Source organism: Astatotilapia calliptera, chromosome 9 (genome assembly GCF_900246225.1).
Source record: "Astatotilapia calliptera chromosome 9, fAstCal1.2, whole genome shotgun sequence".
Lineage (NCBI taxonomy): Eukaryota > Metazoa > Chordata > Actinopteri > Cichliformes > Cichlidae > Astatotilapia > Astatotilapia calliptera.
Window position 1 is genome coordinate 15,825,074 of NC_039310.1, and position 7,069 is coordinate 15,832,142.

The following is a 7,069-nucleotide window of genomic DNA, read 5'->3' on the forward strand; positions in this document are numbered from 1 at the left end:
TATGAGCGACTGATTAAGTTTCCAGAATTCATGATAGCAGCGGCTGCATACTAATAATTATCTGGTATAAAGTTTAAAATGAGCTGCAGCTTGGTTCAAATATCAATATCCACATTCACATATCAGCGGATCATCAAGTTGTGTGGATAAAACCAATACTAGTTATTTTATTGCTAGTATTGAGACATCAGTGTCAGTAGTTAAGTTTTGTATTCTTATACTGTATCAGTCTTAAAGGATTTTTCAAATGAGAAAATCTGCAGTTGCTATCTGCAAGAACACCTACTTCTGGGATTAGCTGATCCTTCAAATGTGGTCAAAAGTCTGGAAAGTGCAAATACCACAGTATGTAAATAGAGGCCAAGTGTACATAAATATTTCAATTTAGCATTCAGCTGCATCCAAGTGGCATCTAAGTGGGAATCCACAGGCTGCTTCATTCTGTTTTAACTGGAAGGCTTTGAGCTTCAGATTTGCCTCAAATCCTCTGCAGCTGGATGCAGAGACAGCCTTTACACCAAGAACCACCGGGTGTGAAATGGATTATTTAATGAAGATATCTTTACTTTGCATATGCCACCTATCCAGACTTTTTTCAGCATCGCAGATATTGCTATAATATGGGAATGAGGCAGATTCTGGCTAACAAAGTGTTAGTGTGGATTTGATTTAAAGCCCACTAAATTGGGGATTTCCACCCTTCAGAAAGGGTCGAGTTTTATTTTGATAGTGTCCCTCATTCTGGGATTTGCGGTATTTTTTACAGAGAGTATAGTGAAGGAAAAAAAGTGGCATCTAGCCAATGAAATTTAAGTCATCTATACTGCTTGTCTTCTTACATCTCTTGTGTTTGTCTACCTGTCATGGGGGGGAAAAGCCAAAATGACATCAGACAGCTACTGTGACATTATTGCCTAAAAGATTCAAGACCACCTCGACATTTAGAGAAATTGTTTTATTTGCTTTGTAATCAAGAGCTGAGAGAAGATACCTCTCTCTTGCCTCTAGGGTAATTGGAAACTCTAGCAAGGAAAAAGCTACTAAGCAACTAAGGGTGATGAGGGTAAAGTGGAGACACCTTGAAACTGGACACAATGAAGTAAACTACAGACCCATGACTATCAAAATAATACAGGAAAGTCATGAAACAGGGACTCACTAACATTGAGACAGAGAATTAACTTTATATTGGAAATTCAGGGAAGGCTAGGAATACCACAAACACAACAGTAACTGTCACAAAAGAAACAAGGCTGAAAACACAATAAGCAACCAAAGAATCAAAGTGAAGACGATTATTAAAAAGGAGAACAAAAACACAAAAACCCTGTGTCAAAATCGAAGACCATAACAGAAATGACACACAAGAAGTGCACAGATAACGTGTTTTTTATTCCTTTATTCCATCATTAACTGTTGCTTTATATGTTGATATTTTACAGGTTATGCAAATGAGACATAATGTTTGATTTGTGTACTGGGAGGCAGATTTTGTTGCTTGTGTTACCTTTTCCTTGTGTGAAGTGCTGTTAGCTCTCATACCCAGTATATGAAAGGAAGCAATCTTTAAGCTCAAAGCAAATAAATAAAATAAAAAATAAGAGTGACTAAGCCTATTTGCTTTTGATGATTCTGCCACGTTGCCAGAAAACATCAGTTTTTTTTTACAGGCATTAAATATAATGCGCTAAAACCACCACTAAAACCAGAGTAAAAGCTCTTAGCTTTGAAAGTTCATGTGCATTGATCTTTAAGCCTTTTTACTTCTTTTTTATTGAAGATTAGGACATAATCCAACACTAAAGCCAACAGTCACCCTCCAAGTGTTCTAAGCCTTGAGCTGTTGGTCCATCTCTCCTCAGCATGTGCAGTGTCAGTGATGTGACCCATGTCATCAAGAACAGGCTGAGGAAACAGATTCCTGGAACCTCACCATATGTGGAGGAAAAGCCGTGGGTGGTAGTGACGTAAAACACACTCAAAGGACATACTATTAAGACCCCCAAAACAACATTCCCTTCTTTTCTGCTTTCCCTTTCAACCAGGTAGACCTATCTGCAGCATTTAGAGCATAAATGTTTACCTCCAAGTACTGGTAAATAGCAAAGAAATGTTAGTTGGCATTATAGAAAAATCAAATGCTAAAAATTCTCTCATTGTTGTTCAGCACTGGTTTCAGGGCTGACTTCAGAAAACTAAACAAAAATGATGTCATGCAGGAGAAAACTGATGCTGTTTCTTTGTATTAATGCTACAACAGCCACACAATTACTAGTTAATGTGCTTTTACCGAACCCAAGTGTGTTCATGACTGGTCCTTTGCCCATATCTTTGTAAATAATGATTCATGTAACGTAACGCTGCCAATGTGAAAGCACGGAGCCATTAGAGAAATGACGTAGCCTGGCAGAAAGACCGTAAAATGCACCCAATTCAGAGTTCACACAGTGACGCACACACACACACTCGCACACGCAAACACACGCCCACATGTAGGAGCATATGATATGAAGTTTGAGGGAGGGAGATTGTTAAATAGGCCTGTGGGGATTGTTGGCAGAACTCCATCCAGCAGAGCAGGGATTTAAAAAAGTGTGCACATGCCCATATTTGGCTGTACATGCACCTGTTATGCATTTTATACTTCTTTCTTTTTGTGAGTCTCACACAGAGACCAACTGTAGCTTCTCTAACTCAATGCAGTTGCTTTTTCTGAAAAGAAAAAACCTGGACTTTCTATTTTTCAGCACAAATCATCATCCTCTACACCCTGATTCAGTCCACCCAATGCTTTCACTCACTGTATGTGCAAACTGTCTGGTTATGATACCCAGTAACACTTCAACGAGTTACCAATACAACACAAACAAAATGAATTTGTCTTGAAAGGTGCTGTATAAATAAAACTGTACTTTTACTTACTTTCTTTACTCACTTTGTATGTTATTGCAATAATACTACTTTTTTTTTTACAAAAATAACAGGGATTGAAACTTTATTGGTAATTTTCCAAGTAAAAAAATTATCCTCATTCAAAAGTCATGTAAGAACCTCATTGGCTCACGGAATGTTGATGTTATTTATAAAACAATTCATACAAAAATATGACCTCATTCAAAAATGTCATGTGACAACCTCATTGGCTTATGGAATTCTGATGTCACAGGCTTCTAAAGCATTGATCCTTTGAAGCTTTGATCCTCATGAATTCTTAAGTAGGGGTGAGGATGTAGAACTTTCAGTCCGTTATTTGCAGCACTTGTGTTAGCAGCATTCAAACGTTCACCAGTAAAGCATTTTCAAACATTTGGATCCTTTCCGTACTCACGGTATACAGACTCCAACATGTCTCAGAAACAGCAAGAAAGACAAGAAGTTGACCCCAGCTCTATTCCATGGTATGAGTCCCTAGACCCTTATATCAGCTCTCTTCCTTGGGATGAACAGGTAGAGTTAGAGGAAAAGCGACTGGAAGAAATGGAGAAAGAAAATCTCATGAACAGAGAAAAGATTAAGCTCCTGACGGAAGAAAATGAGAGAAAGAGCGCTAAATTAGAAGAATTATCCTACCAGCTTGAAGAAAAACAGGGTATTATTGAGGAGAAACAATGGGCTCTCCAAGACGAGAAGAATCAGGAGCTCCAAGAAAAGCTTGATGGAGCTCTGGAAAAAATTAAAGATCTGCTCCAAAAGGAGAAAAAAGAGAGCATAAAACAGGAAAACATGCTCAAGAAGAATCAGGAGCTCCAAGAGAAGCTTGGCGAAGCTCTGGAAAAACTGAAAGAAATCCACCAAGAAGAGAAACAACAGTCCACACAGCAGAGAGACATGCAGCACAAACTCCAAGCCATGGAGGAAAAATACAAAGCGCTGCAGGTGAAACATGCAGCAACTCTGCACAAAAATCAACAGTTGCTTCAAGACAAGAAGCAAATGGAAATGGAAAAGAAACAAATGGACTCCAATGTTGACGAGATGGAGGAAAAACACAGATTGCTCCAAATCAGGCTCGAGAAAACAGTGCACAGAAATAAAGAGTTCATTCAAGAGAGAGAGCAACAAGAAATGCTCGAGAAAGAAACGGACTCCAAGCTTGAAGTCTTGGAGGAAGAACTGAAAATGCTGCAAATGACTCTTGAGGAAGCACTGCTCAAAAATAAAGAGATGCTTCACGAGAAAGACCAACAGAAAATACATCAGGAAGAAATGTATTGCAAGCTGAGGGACATCGAGAAACAAAATGAAGGCTTCCAAGTTATGCTTGATGAAGCTCTGGAGAGAAATAAGGAGATCCTCCAAGACAAGAAACAAGAGCCCGTAGAGCAGAGAGACCTGCAGAGCAAACTCCAAGCCATGGAGGAAAAACACAAAGCTCTGCAGGTGAAACATGACAAAACTCTGCACAAAAATCAACAGTTGCTTCAAAACAAGAAGCAAATGGAAATTAAACTGAAACAAATGGGCTCCAATGTTGACGAGATGGAGGAAAAACACAGATTGCTCCAAATCAGGCTCGATAAAAAAGTGCACGGAAATAACCAGCTGCTTCAAGAAAAAGACCAACAGAAAATACAACTGGAAGAAGAAAAACTTATTCTTCAGAGGAAAAATGAAGAACTCCAAGAACTGTATAATGAAACGAAGTACAAAACAACTGTACTGGAAGGAGAAAAGAAAAAACTGGCAAATCAATGCTCAGCGATGCAGAGTAGCATCAATGAAATGCTGAGAAAAAATACAGAACTTGAAGAACTTTCTAAGACCTTGAAGCACAAAAACACTGAAATCCAGGCACAAAAGCAAGAACAACAGAAAACACATAAAGACCTGCAGTGTAGACTTCAAGATATCCAGAAGAGAAACCAGCAGCTGGAAGACATGCACACAGATGTGCACAAGGCAAAGCAAATAGAGGAGGCAACAGTTAAAGAACTGAAAGACCATCTTAAAGAAAAACAAGAACAATTAGAAGACATGGTGAAAAGATGCAACAAACTTGAGAAAGAAAACACAGAAACAATGGATGAGCTGAAAACCCTCATCATTGAGAAAAAAGTGCTGGTGGAAGAATATCTAAAAAAGAAGAGAAAACGTTTCCACTGGTTCTGGAGGAGGGACACTGCTGCTTCTCACCTGATGTAAGCTCGTCTTCCTCCACCTCTATTCCATCTTCATTTTCCCCCTTCCCCTCCCTCCTTTTTCTTTTTTCACCCTCACCCCCCGACCAGTCCCGGCAGTTGACTGCCCCCTCCTGAGCCTGGTTCTGCCATAGGTTTCTCCTTTAGGTTTCTTTCACTTTAAAGGAGTTTTTCCTATCCACTGTCGCCTGGTGCTTGCTCAGAGGGGATAGTTAGGGTTTTCTCTCCTCTCTCTTTCCTTCTTTCTATCCCCCCTTTTCCCCCTTCTACCTTTTCCTTTACCCAAAAAACACAATTGGCCACATTTTACATGTGTTTGAAAAATGTCTTCATTCAACAATAATTCATCTTAGGTATAAAAACAAGAAATGGGTAATAGCAGCATGTGTGTTTGTGTGTGTGCATAATATACATACTTGTATCTCAGAAGGAATTAATACTAGATGGGTAGAGACAGGTTTTAAAGACTAGAAATGAAAACATGTGAGTCCTGTCTTTAAATAAAAATATAGAATTCCCTATATTCCTATCTATTCCAAACAACGGTAGTAAGTAACAAAGTTTCAAATTTGTCTTTCCCTTTGACTCTTAATTTATTAACCATGAACAAGAGGTCAGAGGTCAAATGTGGCACGATACCTTAAATCTTTCTATGATACTTTCTGTATTTGGACCAGAGATGGGCAACACCGCATAGTCTGATTACTTTTTTCAAGTAACGAGTAAAGTAAGGGATTACTATTGCAAAAAAGGTAATTAGATTACTGTTACTTTCCCGTAAGCAGGCTACATTACTGCGTTACTAATCCTCGTCATTTTCTTCACAAGAGTGTCTCATGACAATGACGTACGAGCATGCGACGTCCGTGGCAGCAACAGACGTGTGTAGATCAACAAAGGATAATATGGAGTGCAGGAGAGAGTACGACCATGCAGGGTTTAAAGCTTGGAAGTACTGACATTACTTTGACTTTGATTCTGTAAAAAGTGACAAAAACATTGAAAACATACAGTAGTGAAGTCGAGTTTTTGTGATTAAGTTCTTAGCTCCCTGTTTTAGTTTTGTTGTTGTCCTCCCCGGTGTTCCCCTGACACTCTTGGTATTTGATGCATGAAGGCTTCCTCGGCTCAGCTCCCGTCTCCACACCCTGCCGTCACTTTTTTAAATACTTCCATCACACCAACAGGCACTTTAGAATCACCAATTGACAAGCATGTCTTTGGACAGGCTCAAACCGGAGAGGTGATCAATGGACCACAGCGCTGCACACCCCTGGCAACTTTGGGGGTAAAGCCACTGGTTTGTGGTGGTTGCCAGGTGAAATCAGGGTCTGCTGCACCAAAAACATAATTGTGATTGCTTTGGTTGCAATGAGATTGCCATAGTCATCTGCAGTTTGCATGTAGGATGCCAACTACTCACCAAGCGGGAAGATTTAATAACATTGCATGTTTCATTTCAAGACTCTGTAGTCACAGAGCAGAGAGTAGAAAAGGTGATAATGAAATGTTTTTTGGAGCTTTACTACCAAGTAATCAACATCAGACTTGTGAACAATTAAAAGCAAACCCAACATTTAGAGTCTTAGGAAGATAATCACAGAGACAGAAACTTTCCACTGTATCATCATCTCTTAAAACGAAGTATTCAAAGTCTGAGGTAGGGTTGTTATTTGAGGTATTCCTGGGAAAATCTTTGAGGTCCATTTGAAAGCTCCAGATTCTTTAGATTGACTGTCTCATACTTTGATTGTGAATATAGAGGATTGTAGCTCAAGTTAACATGGAAAGATAGAGGTCTAAAGTCGCTAAAACATTTGGATGCTCTAGGAAATAAAACATTAAAGGCTTTCAACTGTTTTCTTAATTGAAAGACCATCTTTACACTCAATGGACACTTTATTAGGTACACCCTACTAGTACAGGATTGG

General features: G+C 39.2%; 1 pseudogene; it reads left to right on the plus strand.

Annotated features, from left to right (window-relative positions):
• Window positions 1–5,307, plus strand: LOC113028702 (trichohyalin-like; annotated as a pseudogene).
• The last annotated feature ends 1,762 nt before the right edge of the window (window positions 5,308–7,069 follow it).